The following is a 21,353-nucleotide window of genomic DNA, read 5'->3' on the forward strand; positions in this document are numbered from 1 at the left end:
TAAAGTAGGTTATACTTTCAAAGCAGCTTAGTTCTTAGTTTAATATTGTGATGTCAATGGCAAGAGAAGTAATTGGGCTGGGGAGGTGGTTGTATTGTATTGAGACAAAAGAAGAATTGGAACTGGTGGGGGGGAGTGCGTGGGTTTTGTTGCATTTTGAGTTTGGTTCTGTTTTTTAGATTCTCCCTCCCCGTCCCCCCCCATTTTGAATGCGACTCAGGAGGTTTCATGGACAGTGACTGTGTTTGAAGCTGGTTCTGCCATTTTTAGCAGATTTGTGGAGGGGATTAAGGAGTTCCACACTAAGTGCAGGGGGAGATAACTGGAGGAACCTGGGGAAAAGGAAAGGAAAGAGTGAAAACAAGACAATGGACTGTGTGCTGGCTTGGTTTTAATTACCCTCCGAAGGTCCCAGCTCCTGGTGGCTTGGCAGCTTAAGGAAATGGCCGGTTGTGTGGAGAGGAGAGGGGGAATCACGCCCGGCTGCAGCAGAGGAAGGAAATGCCGGGCGGCAATGGGCCAGGCCCAAAATGACAAGCAGGAGATTTTTCCACCCATGGGTTTATCGGGTGCTGCTCCCTACAGGAGTGATTCTGGGGGGAGGGTTGGGTTTGTATCTTTATTCCCTACCTGATCACCACAAGAGGGTGGCCCCATGGAGCGTTGATTCTATGATAGCTACTCCTACTGCATGTGTAACGAACTTGCTTGGGCTGGCGCAGGTTTTCAGCCTGGGTCCTTCAGCGTGACAGGCGTGGGTGGGCTGAGACCTTCAGCAGTGACTAGAGCACAAGACATGCAGCTCCCTGTAATTTGAATAGAGTTTGTGTCTGGCTTTGAAAGTCTCAATAGCAAGACGAGTGCTTGAGCTAAAGCACTAGCAGCTTTTGCTGGCAGCCGCGGCAGTAGACTCTGAGGGTCTTGTGTGTGTCCCCCACTAGAATGGACCAAAGCCCCCACGTGGTCACGCAGACACTGCCACGGAGGCTGAGGATCTCGTGCTGTTGGTGAGCCAGACAGATGCTGTTGGTTTTTTCTGTTCCCTGCTCTGTTTTGAGCCGGGCTGGCACTTTCGGAGTGGGCTTCTCGTCGTCCACCCTCCCTCTGAGCAGCAGCTGTGCCTGGTTTCTCTGCCTCCTGCAGGGAGTGGCCGAGGTGCGGCCTGCAGGGCTCTGGGTGAGGGCCCAAGCACCCCCTCTCCTTCAGCAAGAAGTTGTGGCCCATGGAGACGACAATTCCCTTCATGAAATGTCCCACCTTGATCTGGCGTAACAGCTTGGAAGCATTGCATACTGGGCTCTTCCATCTCCAGGGCCCCGTGCCACTGGGGTAGAAGAGAGCCCGCTCCATTTTATGTAAGTTAGACGTGACGTGGTCCTTGGCAATGTTTGTGCATTATCCCCGGGACAACCCCCAGCCCCGTGCAGGAAAAGCAGAGCCGAAAGGAGAAAGGTGCTTTGCTAAAAGCTGCTTACAGTGCCCAACAGCAGCAAGTTTTGCTGGCCCTACAAACCCCAGGAACTGTGCTACGTATTTCTGGGGCTGCCTGCTGTTTCCATGTATGGAGCACCCCTGGAGCACCCCCGCTCCTCTGCACCCAACAGACACAGGCGCTTTGCCTTTCAGACCTGACAGAAATCTCTCTTCCCTAGGTGCTCCCATGTCCTGAATCCTCTCCAGCAGCAGCAGTGATCTGTGCAGGAGAGAACAACTCTGTTTTTAATCCTGGCCAGTGAGTGGGTTGTCTTAATCCCAGTGAGCAGTTTATATTGTTGGTTATTAAATGTGCTCAGCACCCACGCAGGAAGGGAGACGGCCTGTTCTGAAGGAAGCCTCCTTCGTTCCTGGCCAGGCCCCGAGTTTCTTCCCAATCACGTGGACGGTTAGTTTCATAGCCCTGTCCCTTTAAGATCTGCAGGCTCTTAGGGAGTAAGAGCTGTTTTCTGCAGAGGAAAAACAGGCTTAAATCCTGATCGCCTGCCAGTATGACTCCATGTTAGCCTGTGAGAATGGCTCTTTACCTTTTTTATAGACAGAGGGCCTTGAGGGGAGCCAGACCTGCCGAATGTGTTGCTGGCACCAAAACTGCCGTTTAACCAGGAGTAAATTTTCAAAGGGGCAGCCGGTGTTGTATACAGAGCCCCCTTTCTGTGGCTAATAATGGGTACCAATAAGGACACATTCAGCAGTGAGTAGGTATGTGAGTGTGTCTGGTTGTGAAAGGCCCCGATCCTGCAATCCGATCTGTGCATGGGCAGGGATGGCAGGAGCAGGAGTGGAGAGGGCGGATAAGTGTGTAAACACTTCCTGCAGCTGGTCTGTAAAGAGGTGATGCGGTAAGCCTCAGTTAGGAGAGTTGTATGTGGCGAGAACCTTGCTCAGCTGGAAAGGCAGCTGTGGCTGGGCGCATGCAGATGGGGAACTGCATGTGTAAACCACACTTGAGAAAATAATTCCAAACTTGCGTACACATCTTCTTGCACTCTTGCCTGTCACATACCACCTCTGAATGGCTGAGACACCACTCACTTGTAACCTCCCTTGGTATGTTCCCTGTTGTTGCCCATTAATTTGGGATTCTCTGAGCCCACTATGATCTTCTCTAAAACCCCAAGGCATGGAGTGCCTCTAATTACACACAAAATATTCAGGGACCTTGTTTTCTTTCCTTCAGGCCAGTACACTGCTCCCATTTCCCTGTCACCTGAAACATCCCTCTGTTTAAATGTCTTTGCATTGTGCTTCTCACTGTGTGAGAACCTTCTGTTGACCCAAGTATCCTTCCAAGTGGTGGGCCCGTGAAGCCCCAAGGCAGGCCAGGGGTGCATCATTATCCACCATTCCTAGCAGCCGATGGCAACAAAGCAGCTCCCTCTTTCTGTGTGAGGGGGAAAGTGCACTGCAGTTTGATCTTCAGCTGTGTTGTGGGACTTGGACTCATTATGGCCCATATTCAGGAGGGTGCTTAAGCTCATGAGTAGCCACAGTGAAGTCACTGAGTCTGCACATGTTCTTAAAGTCTGCATGTGTTTAAATGCCTTCCCGAATCAGGGCCAAAAGGCTTAATTAAGAGACTTCCAAGCTAACTGATGGGGTGCTAAGCCTAAACCTCGTTGTGCCATCTGCAGTTCAGAGTGGTCTTGTTGTTTCTCTGTTAACAGGTCAGTCTCTCTTTCTCTAGATGGTCTCGAACATGCTTCTTGCTTGTCTACCGAGGAGAATTTACTAGCATAACTATACTTGTATAATTACAGTGCTCTGGCTATACCAGTATAGTGCCCCCTGTGGACTCTTTTATGCTAAAGCAAGACACTCTTTTATTCCGGAATAAGTGTGCTCACACAGGGCATTGTACCAGTAAATTTTCCCTGTGCAGACAAGCCCTTAGAAACTTTCCTCTTTCCCTTTTTCACCAGTCAGATGAAAAGAGATTATTTTTCAGGGTAAGGTTTACATTCCAAGCCCTAACCTCCTAAACCCTTCAATTTATGCATATCCGGAGTGAATATCAAATGGGTGAACTGGTCAACCATGCCTAATGCAGATTAATGGTGAATCAGCTTTCCTATCTTAATTTGCTTATGACCTAGAGTATTAGAGAATGGGATCTGTTATCCTTCCGGTACATTAATGACTCCTCCAGAAGGAAAACTCCCAGGGGAAGGAATGGTATTTACTAACCTTATCCCTGACAGTCTTTACATAATAGCATGCTCCTCCAAACCTCCTTCACGTGCTTCATCATTGTTTGCTCTGGATCATATTTTATTTCTGAAATTGCAAGAGTATTGCACAGCATGTGAAGGTGCTGAGTTGTATTATATGTTGCTTGTCTTGAGTTTCCCTTTGGAGTCTATTCTTAGAAGCTCAGTCAGTTTAGGAATTCAAAGCGAGCCAGCTTCCTCTTTCAGGGTCTCCAAAGATTTCCTGTATCCATATGTTGAGAGAGGGGAAAAAAAACCCTTCAAATCTGAGGCAGATTTAGAGCAATATCTGCCCTTCTGCTCTCACAATAGACTAATTATCTCCAACATGCATTCCAAAGCCGTGTACAATGGACAGGGTGTTTTTAGGGACCTGAGGTACAGCAGAGGAACTTCATTCAACTCTGTTAGGCTCTGTGTGTTTGAAGACTCACACACATTGTCATTGTTATGTGCTTGGGGAACAGAGTGATCATTTGCCATCCAAATGAACAGAAGTGCTGGAGCCAGTTACTCAAACATTTCCAGAATGTTGCTTTGTTGTTGTTCTAATGAGAGATTGAGTTTACTCATTATTTTAAAGGAATTTTTAAAACTTGCCATAATATTTCAAAAATCCTTTTAAAATAATGACTGTCAAAAACTTGTCAGAATTCTCTGGCTGGGGTTTGGTAGCTATAACTTATCTGGCAGGGTAATATGTTTATCTCTGAAGAAATGAATGCAGAATGTGCATTCACATGTAGCTTACCAAATATTTTAGTTATCTGTTAAGTGCCCCTTCTTCCTACTCCCTGCACACACAGAGAGAGGCACATAAGATAAGACTTTTAAACATAAATAAAGGCACCACCATTTTTTTGAGGGGGCGCATCTTGACTGCTTAATGAATCCTGATTTTTCCATAGCACTGAGCACTCTCCCTGTTAAAGTTGGGTCCCTTTTTAGGTGTCTCCACTTGGATACCCAAAATCACTCATCACTTTTGAAAATCTTGCCCATAAAATGTAGCTTGTATGGGAAGATTTAAAGCTTTTCTTTTGTAAAGTAAGTCATTGCCTAACATGTCTTTGTTTTCAGTTTTTTCTCTAAGCTTTTCTTAGCGTGTCAACAAAATCAAATGTGATATAGTTTCCCGATGGACTCCAGTGCTGGCTCTCTTGCTGCACTGTGTACAGCCACTGAACAATGCAAATAGGATATTAAATGTCCCTGGGCAGCTCTGAGTCAAGGCTTCATTGGTATATACTCAGGCTTCTGCTGCAAACATAATCGATTGAACAGCTTGAAGGATGATGCCTAGGAAGTTCCCTTCTCCAACATGACATTGATTAACGACCTGTAGGAACATCTAGCAAGGTTTGTAATATTTCTCTTGAAGCTGAAAACTGTGCCTCCAAGACCCTAAGAATGCTGATTCTGCAAGAATTTCAGCATGGATTTTTTACAAAGCATGGGCTTCACCTTTTTACATCTCTTTACTTTAGGAATTGTTCATTGTTTTGTCTCCCAAACTAACATCAGCATCAAGCTGAGAAATGTAAATATGCAGCACGCATTTCTGAATCCATGATCTATACGTTTTTAACTTTAGAATAAACTGAAGCTAGGCCAGGGCAGCTAGTTATCTAGCCTAGTGGAGCCCCAGTAAGTTGGGCCAGATGACCTTTGGCCATCAGACAAACCCTTAGGAGCTCAGATTACATTCCCGACACGGGAGTATACTCTTGTATTTTAGAGTCTATCAGGCAGTGCATGTATGTGACTGCTATGAAATATCTAGGTTAGTATTTCAAATGCTTGACTGAGCTGCATGTTCCTAGTGCATCAAGGTTAATGGATAGCTGGCGAGCAAGAATTTTCGTGCCTGCGTAACACTAGAAATAAATAAATAAAACCAATCCCCAACATAGGCTTTATTTGTACACGGCAGAAACTACATCTGGGCTGCTAACAAAGAGAACACTTTCCCCTTTTCATGAAGGAACTACTTGGATTCCTTAACAAAAAAAGTTTTAACTTCTAATAAATCAAGGTTAAGCAGAAAGAGGTACCAGTTAGAACAGTTGTTGCAACAATGCAACCATTCAAGCTGACTCTCTGTACTCATGTAAACAAGCCCCGTTGGTTTCTGATGCACATATTATGCAAGCAGTATGAGCAGGATTGGCACTCAATCTTCTTGCAGGCGTTTCTAGCCCAGGAGAGTGCTGCAGGTACCCTTGGGCCTGGCAATATGCAGTGAAGCAAACATCTCTTACCAGTGACTGTACAGTGCTCTCCCAGCACTGTCGTGTTAACTGTGGTACAGAAGACCCGCCCATAAAATGAGACCTGTCAAGGTGAGAAATGACATGCAGGAAGACCATGGTCTTAGGCATGCTGCTAGTGCATCCTTCCCTTACTGACCTGCTTTGAAAGAGAGAAGCCTGAGCAAGAGCATATTGGTAAACAACCTCCATGTTATAACCCGAGCCCCAAGCTTTCATCAGTACGGGGACAGATTCAAATCCATATACACTATGCAAAAAAATTCCCATCTGGCCTGGAGACTGACTGTCCCAGGTCAGCAGAGATTTTGCTGACCAAGGCCCCAGTCCTGCTCAGGACACCCATATGCCGATGCTTTCACTTCTTCTTTTGGGATGCTTGCTTGGTTTCATGGGCAGTGGTAAATCCCCTTCCTAGCATGCCACTCCCGTGTCGGGAATGTAATCTGAGCTCCTAAGGGTATGTCTACACCGGGAGCTGGGCGTGTGATTCCCTGCTTGAGCAGACATGCCTGATCCAGCTAGAGGCTAAAATAGAGTTTGGGAAAGCAGTAGGCAGGGTGAGCCACCCCAACACTAGGTACGTACTCAGGGCATCCACGACCCTAGGTACATACTCAGGACTGCTACTCCCTCGCATTCCCATGGGGACGTTCTATTTTTAGCAGGCTAGCTTGGTCAGACCACAGGTATGTCTCCTGGAGCTGGGAATCACACGCCCAGTTCCAAGTGTAAACATACCTTTAAAGATGCTGAGCTAACTTTCCATGGAAGAGGGCAGCAGTGGTGAATATAGTAACCAGTTATACAGCAATGCAAATAAAGAATAATAATAGCAATGGCTCACTTGCTCTTGGCTCACTCTGAGCAGGAGACATTGGGACATATGAAGGTCTGATTACCACACTTATCTCCTCTACAAGCTGCATGAAGTTCCAGTCTAGCCCATGCTTATCCAGAGTTTGTCAGTCTTCCTGGTCTCCTCAAGCTTTTCTGTAGGGCTGCTTGGCTGCATCTATTTGCAGAAATTAAACTCTTTGTTCTTGTGGGGGGGAACTTGTTGAAAGCGCTTGTGTAGCATGCAACGTAATGGGGTTCATTTTGTGGTGCTCCCAGTGTTGGGAGAGACTGAGCTGTGAACAGAGAGGATCTTTATTCCAGCTAATATTTCTTGTGCTGTTGAGAAATTCTGACTTTCATTAAGCAGAAAGTCTCAGCTGCCAGACCACCAAAAATCTGTGCTCTAGTTTCATTTGTAAGAAAGCCTCTGAAATATTAATGGCTTTATCAGGTGCACTGGGAATGAATCTTGCTACCTTCCTGAGCCTAAAAGGACATTATTGTAGTCTTGCTAACGCAGACTAACGGGGAGAGGCACAAGAATACCTGTCTTGATATTTGTAGGATGTAATCGAAGTTAAATATCTACATCATTATTATAACTGAAAAATGAGATTCCCCAAAAAGGTTTCAGGGCAATCCTGTTACCAGCTAGAAAATCTGTCAAAGATTGAGTATAGAGCAGGGCCATAAACCTTTTATAGGCCAGCTGTAGCCATGAAAGCACGTACTCTTTGTTACCTGGAGCACAGTGCACAGCTGAGCGTGTTGTGATCAATGTTTGTGTGTGCGTGTCACCTGTATCAGGGGAAGTGGCAGTGGAAAATCATGCTTAGTTATTAATGACGATGATTATGATTTTTTGGAGTGGTGTGAGTGTGTGGGTGAGTGTTTTCCCCCACAGGGGTAAAATAACCTAAAACATCAAATGTTGCATATACTTTGAATTAGACAAAGGAGCATTTATCCTCAGTGTGCTGTCTGCCCCCTATTGCCTGGGCGTGGGGCAGGGGAATGAGGTGCTGAGGTGATATTGCCAACCAGTATCCCCTGCCCTTGGTAGTCTTCGTCTCCTGCCCAAACATCTCACCTTTCCAGGGACGTAGTGTGGGAAGCACCCCAGTACTGAAGGAACATGGGGAATACAACAGTGCAGGAAGCTCTGAGTGCTGTAAGGTTAATTTCTTGAGCACAAATAACCTTTCCTATCAGTGTCTCACTCTCCTGCATTTTACTGTTTTGTCTGCAGCTCTGGCTGCAGGATAACCATGGATTTGGTCAGGTGCAGGACACGTAAGCGGAGGGATCTGACATTGAGTGGAGCTGTTTGCCTGGTTCCCATAAGGGAGGCTCTAGTGGTGCAGCTGGCCTGGCTTGACCTGCGTGCAGGGCCAGCTCCAGGGTTTTTGCTGCCCCAAGCAGCAAAAAAAAAAAAAAAAAGCCACGATCGGCGGCAGCTCCACCACGCCACTTTCTTCTTCGGCGGCAAGTCTGTGGCAGGTCCTTCCCTCCTAGAGGGACTGAGGGCCCTGCCGCCAAAGACCCAGATGTGCTGCCCGTTCCCCTTGGCCACCTCAAGCAGCTGCTTGCTGGGCTGGTGCCTGCGTGTGGTGAATAGTGTCCAATATGCACCATGGAGCAGTGGGCAGGGATGGGAGCAAGGCACCTTCTTGAAGCAGAAAGGCTCCTGGGTTGGCAGCTGCCCTTCTCTGGCTGTAGATCAGTGCCGCTGCTCCTCTGCACGAGGCACACAAGCAATGCCAAAGCTTCCAGCTGGAACGGGGAGGGCCGTGTGCAGCTACAGCCATTTGGCTGTTGGCGACTGCTTTGTTTTCCTAGTGCTAGCAGAACTGGCTTCAGGCTCGGATCTGGGCACGTCCTCCTAAATGAAACCCAGCAACTCTGTGCCAGCCAAGAGCGCTTTGGATCCACTCCCACATTGCTGGCGAGGACACCAGACTGGCTGGTTCCTCTCCATGCGCCCTGCCATCCCAACACCAGAACCCACCTGGATCCTGCACCTGCTGAGCCTGGCATGTTTCTCTGCTTTTGAAACCAGCTCCTCTGCAGATAGAATAACCGAGCCCTTGTACTTATGGCTGTCACACACACTCCAGCACCTTCAGGTAGCGGAGCCATTTATTACAGCAGCAGACACCCCTGCCATGATGCTGCTGTCTTCTTCAGGCGTGGTTATTATAACATGATTTAGGGGGATGTGTTTCTTCACTGCTAACATCAATCTCTGCCCACGTGCCTGAAACACCTTTTCCCTTCTGATATTTCTTACACACGCAGATGTGGGCACATGTGCGCGCACACACGGGTTTTCAACTGGATCCATCCCTGTACACTCGCTCTTAAAATGTATTCAGCAGCTCTCCATTTCTCTGCTGCTTTATCCTAGTTCTTATCTCTGGCTTCACTCCATAAAGCGTGGTCCCAATAGCTTCTCATTAGAGCTGCTATTGATAACCTACTTAGAGAGAACCCAACCTCCAGGAGCCCCTGTAGAGAAATTGGTTGTGCCCTGTCCAGCGAGTTAACATGCATTTTGTGGCAAGATCACCTGCGTGGTGTGGCATTCCCCCCCATAGTACGCGTAATCGGGAGAGTAGCCCTTGTTGATGGTTTGTTTTAACCTCAAATTTAATTCCTCTTACAGTGCCCCCACCAGCCAGGAGTCTGGAATATTTTGCATGTATATGAATCCTTAAAATCTGCAAGATAAAAAACTGCTGTTGAACTCCCAGTGAACCAGACCCTCAGATGGTGCAGATCAGCTTAACTTCAATGGTGCTGCACTGCATTACACCAGTGGGGAATATTTAATGCCCCTGTGACAATACTTTTAATTTCGGACCATAAATGTCCATTTGTCATTAAGTCCTGCCCAGTGACATGCAGGTTTCTGGCTCCTCAGCATGCAGTCAGCTGGGCTATTCGTGTCTCGTGGGGGAGTTGTTCTCCTGTCTGACATGGTACAGGTTTGCTTTGGAAAGGCAAAGACATGCCTGTGCTCAACTCTCTTCAAGCTAGAGGCCCCCCGCCACCAAAGACCCCAGGCCCCCTGAATCCTCTGGGCAGCCCTGCTGTAAGGCTCACTGTAAATTTGTGTGATGCTTCTGTCTGGGAATATTTTTACCTAAAGTGACTAGAACTGAAAGATTAGAGAGAGAGAGAAACTCTTTCACTGGGTGACTTTGTTCATTTGATAGCACTTTGTGCCAAGTCTGGCCGCTTGGCCCTTTTCCATTTGGCAGGCAGAGGGATCTTCCTCTGCCCCATTTATCTGATGGGGCTGACGGTAGCATTGCTTCCTTTCTTGGCTTGTTTGGCACTGGCCTCAGGGCTGACGGTGATAGCCGCAGTTGTGCGCATTGTTCTGAGAGCGTGTTAGGTAACGGCTTCTGTGGAGCCAGGCAAGAGGGCCCACAGATTACTTCAGTGGGCCTCAGATGTAGGTTAAAATGTTCCATAAGTATCGATTTAAAGGTAGGTCTGGGACTTACAGGTGCATTTTCCAATGGGACTTGTGCTCCTAACTCAATTAGGCCTTTTTGAAAATCACCTCTAGCCTTTCATGGGGCTGTTTGGGGAATATTGCATTTGAAAAGCAGTCACTGTTTAAGTTTTGCTCTTATAAGGGCCTCTCCCTGGCACACCGACGTGCACCATCCCTTAGTCTCAATCTGTGCTGCTGCTGCACTTTCAAAACCAAATTGATTTATTGCACTTGGCCTCGAGCGTGCACATCCAGGCAGTGTGCGACTCAGGACTGGAAGAGCCGGGATTTCAGATCTGGGGAAGGAGGCAGGACAGGAGTAGGTGGAAAGGCTACAGCACAGGCGTGAGGTGAACCTGCAGAGTGGACAGTGGACGCAGGGCTAGAGCAGTAGAGGCTGCTATTGATTAGGACGGAGGCGCATTGAGAGAGCTAGAAGTGAGGCCCAGGACTGGGATAGCAGGAGGGGCTACACGTGAGGACTGTGGTGCATTGGCAGACCTGTGCAAGGGAAGCTATTGCAGTGCCTGTAGGCATTAGGCCTGGCTCTAGCCTACGTCCTCAGCCTTATGCTTTCATTAGCAGTTCAGAAAAAAGACAAAAACAAAAAAACCAACAACCCACCGGTCAGCCAAGTCTTATCCCAAAGTGAGGCCAATCTTGCCTAGCCAAGGGGGCAGCAATAGGCTAAAGTCAATGATTACTTTTTATATTTTCTCTTTTAAAGATAAGAAAAAAAGCCTGTGAGAAGCACATAACCAGAAGCCATTTGCAGGGTGAAGCTAAGAGAGTGTGAAGATAAGGAGCTTAAGCGGAGAATAAAATGAAAATTGCACAAGAAAGCACAGACAGATAATCAGGAAATTTTCCAGTATGTCAGGCGCAGGTGGTGAATGCAGAAGTCAAAGGCCCCAGAGAGATTGTAGGGGATAATTTAGTTACAAACAAGAACATGCCACATTAAATGGAAGTGTCCGTGTCCCAAGCTGCCTCATTCAGAACTGAACCCCACCTGATGGCCACGGGCCCCTGGACAGAAATCCATCTTCCTTCCAAATGAGGAACATGAATGTTGCAGGAGTTCTCTGTCGCATTGGGATGGTGAACAAGACCTCGAGCAGCTGTAAGGTGCCAGGGTCTGACAGGCTCCTTTGTGGAAATCTGGTAAAGAGCATGAGTAAGTCCCACTCCCAACCTGTTCTTAAATGCACTCTGCTCCACCCACTGCGCAGAGCCCACACTCTGCCCTTTCCTGGGCTCTGTTTGAGCTTTTAATACAGGAAGTAACAATATGGGAGATGCTAAGAATGAAGCCAGTACATCTGCCGTGGCAGGTATGCCATGGGGCAGCAGGAGGAAAACGTAAGCAGGGACTACCCAAAAGAATTCCCTCATCAAACAGTACTCAGAGAGGGAAAACTTTCAGGACTTAACAGCAAAAAGGACCTGCAATGAGCAGCCCTGGGCAGACTGAGATGATGGAGCCGTGTGTGCCCTAAGCAATGTCCAATGTTACAAGAAAGATTCAAATTCACAGGTAACAATGCCACAACATGTAGTTAAACTTAAACCTTCTCCCATGTTTGGCTGTTCCTAAAGTTCCTCTCAGAACTGGTCAGCCAACAACCGACATCTTCTCTCTCCTCCAGGTACTTCCACCTCTTGTGTATCAAGAGTCCCTTAACTTGGTGAGTCAGCAAAACTCACTCAGACCTCTCTAAGCACAATCAGCACTTGCTTAACAGGCTGGGATATTTTAGGGAAGATGTGGCAGATGGTCATAGGAGGCAAATAAACCAGGAGAACATTTAGTGACAACTCTATTTCCGAGTCCTGCTTCTTTGCCCCAGGATCTGGAAGCCCTAGCAAGGTGTTGAATGCTTCATCACATGTTGAAGAATTGGTTTTGCCTTGCTTAGGCTACTGCTGTCTGATGGTAAAAACTCTAGGAGGTGTGATCTGTGACAGGTTGGAGGAGCATTTACAGAGAGTTTATTTATAAGAACCCTCTGCCTGGGCTCCCAGGGTGCCAGTGAGACCATGCAGGTTGGGGACTGATACAAGCAGTGTCCAGGAAAGCTATGAATACAGCACTCAGGTCAGGAAGAGGAGGAGCAAATGGAGCTCTCCTGATCCATTCATTCATCTCTGAGAAACTGCTATGGACAATGTGGTAGGCTCTGTCCGACAAGCTGAAATATCACTGGTACAGCATGGGCTGTCAACATTTGCGATGGAGGCCAAAATGACAGAGGGATGGCTCTTTCCTGGGATACTGCACTGGGATGGGGGCACCAGCCAGCACCAAGAACAACAGGAACATCCCAATGGAGACTCGGCCGTGGGACGCTTTCTGGGAGAGAATCCCTCATTCACCTCTCTGCCTTGGAGCCGATTCACAAGGGAGTTTTATTTACTTCCAGGAATCCATTAAGATTTAAATTCAGTCTTCTTCATAGTCCAAACAGCTCTGGCTGCCTCACTGCTCCTTATTACTCTGCCACAAACCCCCCCGACGCAGCCCACGGCGTTGAAATGGCGGCGGGGGCGGGAGTTCGACAGTAGATGCCATGTATGGCAAATCCCCAGCTGAGGCAAATTAGAAGAGCCGACGTACTTACGAGAACTCCTAGCAATCAGTGCAGGAAAAGTGACTTTTTACTCAGGACACAGTAACAAGGCTGGCAGGGCCCTGCTGACTTTGTGCAGCAATAGGGCAGGGAGGGCTTTCAGTCTGTGCTTCATTCTCAAGCAACATGACAATTCTCCTCTCTGCTGCCAAAAGGGCACATGGCCTCGTTTCCACCAGGCAGGCTGCAGCATCCATGCCAGGGCACCTGCTAGTCAGGCTGAGATGATGAATTAATTAGCTAATTATGGTAAAATGTTGAGCCCAGCTGATCCTGTCACAGGGACAAGTGAAAGCTCATCCCTCTTAGAGAGCGGGGCAGGAGCTTTACTGCTCTCTGGCATGGTTGCTTGGATGAAGGCACAGGGGTTGGGGTGTGTTTTCAGGCTGCAGCACGGAGGGGGGGTGGGAAATCTGCATTGGGGGTGGCAGCAAAGAGGTCAATCCCATTCTCTTGCCCCTAGCTGTGGCAGGAATTTTCCATTTGCAGCTCAGGGCTGGGTCCCTTTGCTGCCATTCACCTATTAATCGCTTGCCTCACTGTCGTGTCTACGAGTCCTAGTCATGGCTTTGGACCCCAGTGCACTAGGTGCTGCACAGACACAAACAAACAAAAAGGAGGTTCCTGCCACAGGAACTTACAATCTAAGTACCTACAGGGAAAATCTCTGCAGCAGTGGTTTCCCCAGGAATTGAAATGGGGGCGGGGGGGGGTGTTCAAATTTACAGGGTGTGTGTGTCAGGGCCAATGAGATATATAAAGGAGATATGAATAAAGTAAATGTTTTGTTAGGATAATGCAAATTTAACATAACGATAATGCAAGTTACACCAAAACACATAATGGGTCTAGATTTCTTAAAATATATAAAATTTAAAAAAAAGTATTTAATTTAAATTGACTTTTGAAAAGTAAGCCATCCTGGGATAAGAGGGCAGTCCTCTCAGGGGTCAGTAACTGGTTAAAAGATGGGAAACAAAGGGTAGGAATAAATTATCAGTTTTCAGAATGGAGAGAGATAAATAGTGGTGTCCCTGAGGGGTCAGTACTGGGACCATTACTGTTCATTCATTCATTCATTCATTCATGCCCGTCACCCCAACTGGGGTATGGGCCGCCAACATACTCATAAATGATCTGGAAAAATGGGTAAACAGTGAGGTGGCAAAATTTGCAGATGATACAAAACTACTCAAGATAGTTAAGTCCAGGCAGACTGTGAAGAGCTACAAAAGGATCTCACAAAACTGGGTGACTGGTCAACAAAATGGCAGATGAAATTCAATGTTGATAAATGCAAAGTAATGCACATTGGAAAACAATCTCAACTATACATACAAAATGATGGAGTCTGAATTAGCTGTTACCACTCAAGAAAGAGATCTTGGAGTCATTGTGGATAGTTCTCTGAAAACATCCACTCAACGTGCAGCGGCAGTCAAATAAGTAAACAGAATATTGGGAATCATTAAGAAAAGGATAGATAATAAGACAGAAAATATCATATTGCCTCTATAAATCCATGGTATGTGCACACCTCGAATACTGTGTGAAGATCGGGTCACCCCATCCCAAAAAAGATATATTGGAATTGAAAAAGGTACAGAAATGGGCAACTAAAATGATTAGGAGTGTGAAACAGGAGGAGAGATTAAAATGACTGGGAATTTTCGTCTTAGAAAAGAGACTAAGGGGGGAGATGATAGAAGTCTATAAAATCTTGACTGGTGCGAAGAAAGTGAATAAGGAAATGTTATTTAATCTTTCTCATAACACAAGAACTAGCAGTCACCCAATGAAATTAATAGGCAGCAGGTTTTAAAAAAACAAAAGGAAGTACTTCTTCACACAACATAAAGTCAACCCGTGGAACTCTTTGCCAGGGGATGCTGTGAAGACCAAAACTGTAACAGGATTAAAAAAAGAACTAGATAAATTCCTGGAGAATAGGTCCATCAGTGACTATTAGCCAGGATGAGAGGGATGCAACACCATGCTCTGAGTGTCCCTAGCTTGTTTGCCAGAAGCTGGGAATGGGCAACAGGGGATGGATCACTTGATGATTCCCTGTTCTGTTCATTCCCTCTGAAGCACCTGGCCTTGACCACTGTCGGAAGACAGGATACTGGCCTATATGGACCATTGGTCTGACCCAGTATGACCATTCTTATGTAAAAATTAATTATAATAATAAAAATGTTTAGTACAGAAACTCCCCAACATAATGACCTCTCAAGAGAGCAACGATGTGAGATAAGAACCTTGGCAAATAATGCATTTTAAAAATCTTGGCCTACTAGGAAATATATTTATATAAGTTTCCATTCCCAGTCACAAATCTAGCATTCTGGAGCAAAGTCACTAAAATATAGTCCAACAAACAAATGTTTATTTACCGTGCCCCTCACTTTTCCCTCCATCGCACCCCACTCATCGGTGTTGTCCTTGGTCAGTGGAGACTCAGAGTTCAGAGGTGTTTCACGTGAGTTCACCTCCCAGGTGGGGGGGCAAGAAGGCACTTTGCTTGTTCCTCCAGCTGCTCACTGTTCGATCTGGCCACTGCCGTCCATTGTGTCAACGTTCACTCCACCGCTCTGTTGCCAATGGCCCTGCGCAGTCACCTTCTGCTGCCACCTGCCACTGTGACCTCTGCGAGTTGGTCTCTTGAGGTTCCACCAGTCTCAGTGATTTCAGCTGAGCTCTCAGGTGTGGAACCTCACTGCTAGTGCAGCCTGGGCTGCCTCTTCCACAGAAACACTGTCCCCACAGCACGACTAAGCACTTAGACCTGATTATCAATGATTTCAGCTGCAGTGGTCACTTAACAGAACAAAAGACTATCTATGGAGCCTAATCAGCTCTGTCTTTAAATAGTGAAGAGGGACAGGTCCCCACTCTCTCCCAATGCCCTCAATCAGCACAGGCTAAGTACAGTTCTACTGTCCTTTTCTCACACAATAAGAACAACATTTCATTCCCCGCACCCCACCCCCACATTCAAGTGATTTGTAACCCAACCCCAGCCAAAATCTATCACTTGGGCAACACAGCTCTGTTTGCTGGATACCTAGGTAGATTAGGTGTGAATGTAAATACAATCTGGTCCTGAAGCCTTTCCCCCGAGCCCCCAGCTCATCATTAGCTGTCAGGGAGAGCTCATTTAGACTTTGCTTACAAATCATCATTTTGAAATTATTAGGCTGGCCAACATCGCCGAAATGAATGCACTGACATTGTCATAAAAAACAACAGCTGTATAAGGAAGCTCGTCTATGTTCATACTTTTTCAAATCTATTATACTTTTTCAGATACACGTATTTTATCATACACTGTATATGCTTTTAAAGTGTGTATTCATGTTTTAATTTCAATTCAAATTTCCAAACAATCACTAAATTGGCATGTTTCAGAGTAGCAGCTGCGTTAGTCTGTATCCGCAAAAAGAACAGGAGTACTTGTGGCACCTTAGAGACTAACACATTTATTTGAGCATAAGCTTTCATGGGCTACAGCTCACTTCTTCGGATGCATAGAATGGAACATACAGTGAGGAGATATATACATACAGAGAACATGAATAGGTGGGAGTTGCCCAACCAACTCCAAGAGGCTAATTAATTAAGATGAGCTATCGTCAGCAGGAGAAAAAACACTTTTGTAGTGATAATCAAGATAGCCCATTTAAGACAGTTTGGACAAGAAGGTGTGAGGATACTTAACATGGGGAAATAGATTCAATGTGTGTAATGGCTCAGCCATTCCCAGTCTCTATTTAAGCCTAAACTGATTGTATCTAGTTTTCATATTAATTCAAGTTCAGCAGTTTCTCGTTGGAGTCTGTTTTTTGAAGCTTTTCTGTTGCAAAATTGCCACCTTTAAATCTGTTACTGAGTGAGCAGAGGGGTTAAAGTGTTCTATTGGTTTTTGCATCTGAAGAAGTGGGTATTCACCCACGAAAGCTCATGCTGCAGAACGTCTGTTAGTCTATAAGGTGCCACAGGATTCTTTGTTGCTTTTACAGATCCAGACTAACACGGCTACCCCTCTGATACTATTGGTTTTTGAATTTTATGATTCCTGATGTCAGATTTGTGTCCATTTATTCTTTTGTGTAGAGACTGTCCAGTTTGGCCAATGTACATGGCAGAGGGGCACTGCTGGCACATAATGGCATATATCACATTGGTAGATGTGCAGGTGAACGAGCCCCTGATGGCGTGGCTGATGTGATTGGGTCCTATTACGGTGTCACTTGAATAGATATGTGGACAGAGTTGGCATCAGGCTTTGTTGCAAGGATAGGTTCCTGGGTTAGTGTTTTTGTTCTGTGGTGTGCGGTTGCTGGTGAGTATTTGCTTCAGGTTGGGGGGGCTGTCTGTAAACGAGGACAGGCCTGTTTCCCGAGATCAGGAAGAGTGAGGGATCGACTTTCAGATAGGTTGTAGATCTTTGATGGTGCGCTGGAGAGGTTTTAGCTGGGGGCTGAAGGTAATGGCTAGTGGCGTTCTGTTATTTTCTATGTTGGGCCTGTCTTTGTAGTAGGTAACTTCTGGGCAGGGCTGGCTCTAGCTTTTTTGCCCCCCACAGACAAAAAAAAAAAAAACCAAAAAAACGGTGGCCGAACTGCCGAAGCGCAAAAAAAACCCAACCCTCCTCCTATTGCCTGCCAGACTGCCGAAGGCGGGGAGGGGGGGAAAGCAGCTGCAAGGAGCGTGTGGAGGGCGGTCAAGGCAGCTCGCGGGGGGGTGAAGGGCGGCGCTGCAGCCTGCTTGCAGCTGGATGAGAGGGGCTCCCCCCTCTGGCCTTGGGGTGCTTCTCCCGGCCGGGCTGGCAGAGCCCCCGGGGGCTGCAGGAGGTGCTGGCTCAGCCACTCCTTTAAAGGCGGTTCGGCCGGGCCAGGCTCAGAGCAGCGCGGGAGGCGGAGGCCGGAGCAGGTGGCAGGGAGTGGTGGGGATTGCTAGTTCCTGCCCCCCGAGCCAGAGTCCATGCCCCGGCTGGGCTGGGACTGGCAGAGCGCGGGGAGCTGGCCGAGGGCTCTGGAGCTGCAGACCGGGCTGCCAAAGGGGGAAAAAAAGAAAAAGAAAAAAAAAAAAACCACGGCAGGGCGGCCGGAATGTGCTGCCCTAAGATTGGCCAGAATGCCGCCCCTTACAATGTGCCGCCCCAGGCACATGCTTTCTCATCTGGTGCCTGGAGCCGGCCCTGCTTCTGGGTACTCTTCTGGCTCTGTCAATCTGTTTTTTCACTTCAGCAGGTGGGTATTGTAGTTTTAAGAATGCTTGATAGAGATCTTGTAGGTGTTTGTCTGAGGGATTGTATCTTAGAGCTTGGCTGTAGACAATGGATCGTGTGGTGTGTCCTGGATGGAAGCTGGAGGCATGTAGGTAAGTATAGCAGTCAGTAGATTTCCGGTATAGGGTGGTGTTTATGTGACCATCGCTTATTAGCACTTTAGTGTCAAGGAAATGGACCGCTTGTGTGGACTGGTCCAGGCTGAGGTTGATGGTGGGATGGAAATTGTTGAAATAATGGTGGAATTCCTCAAGGGCTTCTTTTCCATGGGTCCAGATGATGAAGATGTCATCAATGTAGCGCAAGTAGAGTAGGGGCATTAGGGGACGAGAGTTGAGGAAGCGTTGTTCTAAGTCAGCCATAAAAATGTTGGCATAGTATGGGGCCATGTGGGTACCCAAAGCAGTGCCGCTGACTTGGCGGTATATATTGTCCCCAAATATGAAATAGTTGTGAGTGAGGACAAAGTCGCAAAGTTCAGCCACCAGGTTTGGCATGTAACTAGTTCACAAAACTAGCGGGGGGGTGTTGGGGAAATTCAGCGGGGGGTGTAGGGAAATCACTGGCAGAGACGCATTTCCCACTTATTCTTCCTTGGACTGTTCTTTCTGTATCGGACCCACACTAGATTTCTGAACACTGCTGGCATAGCAATATTTTTTTTTAGTAGCTGGGTGACATATCTGTGGAATCTCCCTGTGGTCCTATCAGAGACTTCACATTAGAGGCATGCACACACACTTGCACTCAGCCTTCCTCCATTCATATACATTATCCTTCCTCCTTCAACAGGAATCAGGACATTAATTACCCCATCAACGGTGCAGAAGTGCTACCAGGTGCAGCTGTCATTATAAGCTGCCATTTACATGTTTTTATTTCTACATCTACTTGCCATTAAAAGCCTGTAATTAAGATAATTAGAGCAAAGAAATTTATCTTCTAATCAGCCTACATTTCAATAAGGTTTTTTTTAATTTACAGAGCAAAGTTAACTTATTATTTAATCAATAATGTTATGTATATATATTGACACTGCATTACTACTGCCAGCCAAGTGTTTATGGATCCAATTAATTTAATGGATTTATAGTAGTATTTTCAATTCCTTCAATTTGGTGATCACGCTTAACCTTTGAGGAAATGACAATGTATATTTTAAAAGAGGCCAGGGTCCTATCTGCTGAGGTTTCCAGACTGAGTTCTGACCTCTGTACGAAGCAGTCCTGCTCAGGAAAAAAGGAGCAGTTGTGAGGAGCTGAGCCATTTTGCTGTAGCAGTGCAATTGCTAAGTGCTACATATTCAGTTGTTGGAGTCTCTCTGATATGGGCTATAGAAAGATTTATTACAGGGCTGTAACTCAGTCAAGGTGTCTGATATCCTACACCATGAGCACAGCTAGCCTCCGACCGGTTCAAGAAGCTGGAGATAAAGTTTCTGGCCCTGGGAATTGATTTCTCACTGTATCCAGGTTTACAGTTAGTAAACAATGTCTCTTTCTTTCTTTGGCCCATACCAGCGGCAGCCCCATCCCTGCCTCCATGTCCCCGGGTATGCTCCTTGTGGTACCTGTGGTGTGTGACTAGGTTCCTTCGCAGCCTTGGGGCTCAATGATCTCTTTTCCAGTGGCACCCCTGCTCCTTCTTGCACCAGACTCAGGATTTCAGAGGCCATTATCAATGATGGCCTGTTTGCCAAGTATGGCCTTTCCCTGGGCCCTCATGCCCTGGCATCTCAGAGTGGGCTGGACACAGCTCCCAAATGCTAGTTCCTGTAGAGCTGCATCTTATTTAATCTCTCCTTGGAGGAGCATTCGACTGGTGTTCTAGCATCCAGGAAGACACTGCACAGAATTACTGGGCCTTAGCAAAATAAGCAGAGCAGTTTTCTGGCCATAACCTTTTAACACACCTCCAAATCTCTCCGAAAGCTGCTGTCGGTCCTGGCCAGCGCCTTTGGGAAGGGAGTTTCGCAGCAGCAATAGTTTTCCATTTCAGTGAATCAGTCTCAGAAGAACTTTCTCATCATAACGGATAATCTTCAAATGCAGTTTATTTGCCTGGCAGGGAAATTCTGGCCCAGACCCTGGAAATGTTCAAGACAAGGTGAGAGATAGCTCTGACGTAGGCTCCTTTCTGTTGGATGCAGGAGGCCGTGTGTCCATTCTTGTTTGCCCATCTGTGAATACATGCACCCTCCAGGTCTCCTGGGAATTAGCTGCCCTTTATTTTCCAGATTCAAAAATAGTCACCGGCATTATAAAGATCCGTACAGAGAGCATGACTTCAACCTGCTTCTGCTCCCATCCAGGCTACATGGGTGAGATAAGAGCGTTCATTCCTAAGTGTATTTAGTTTTTCTCCATATGAGAGAGAAATATGAACAAGATGGCTCATCAGACGCCTCATTTTACTGAAAAAAATGCAGTAATTCCCCCCCTCCCTTATTTCCACAAAGCTTCAAATTCTTCAGGGAGCACCAAGATGCCCAGGTAGCACAGCTGCCTCTGGAGAACAACCTGGCACTTATTACCTAATGGAAATAGCATCCACTCAAAGAGGAGTGAAGAGAGACTTCCTAAGCTGCCTACAGAGGAAACACTTTGGCTCTTTCTCAAAAGCTCTCTCCAAACCCCAGGTCTTTCTGACAGGCTCAACATTAATAAACACTTGCACATTAGCAACTGAGAAGTTTTTATCCTCTGCTAAAAAGGCATGAATTATGCAGCAGTGAAACACATTGGCTAGTTAGTGTATAAACTCCTCAGAATCACCAGTGCTGGCTAGCCCAAAGGTATCTTGCATAAAGCTGTAATTTAGCGTTAAATGTTCCTGCCTTTGTGGCTCTGAGTCAGGCTGGCTGGCAGTTGGGGCCCACACTTTTATCGCTGGGCGCATTCCTCCTGTCTCCAGCTCACCCATGAGAGCTGCTTGGTGTGAGGTCTGTGTGCATGTCCCTCTCTTGTATTCTCCTGGCACTAAGTGTGGCTGAGCCTCGGCTGCTGAATAATGCAGAGGTTGCCAGGGTCTCTATCTGTAGCATGCCCATCGTTGTACTTTGCCTTGGCTGTTTTATCATGGGTTGGGGAAAAGGTATAAGTTCTAGTCCAG

At 46.8% G+C, this 21,353-nt stretch overlaps 1 protein-coding gene across 5 annotated transcripts in view; it reads left to right on the top strand.

Moving 5' to 3' along the window:
* LRIG2 (leucine rich repeats and immunoglobulin like domains 2) overlaps nt 1-21,353 on the top strand; it is a 151,959-nt gene that overhangs the window by 100,810 nt on the left and 29,796 nt on the right. Inside the window, exon 23 of one of the 5 annotated variants that reach the window (XM_039536410.1) lies at nt 11,047-11,152. The exons of the other annotated variants lie outside the window; for them this stretch is intronic. The gene's annotated coding sequence lies outside the window, so the exon portion shown is untranslated. Of the gene's footprint in view, nt 1-11,046; nt 11,153-21,353 lie in introns of those variants that run through there. 5 annotated transcript variants of the gene reach the window in all.

This window comes from Mauremys reevesii, linkage group 4, assembly GCF_016161935.1.
Source record: "Mauremys reevesii isolate NIE-2019 linkage group 4, ASM1616193v1, whole genome shotgun sequence".
In the NCBI taxonomy this organism is placed as follows: domain Eukaryota; kingdom Metazoa; phylum Chordata; order Testudines; family Geoemydidae; genus Mauremys; species Mauremys reevesii.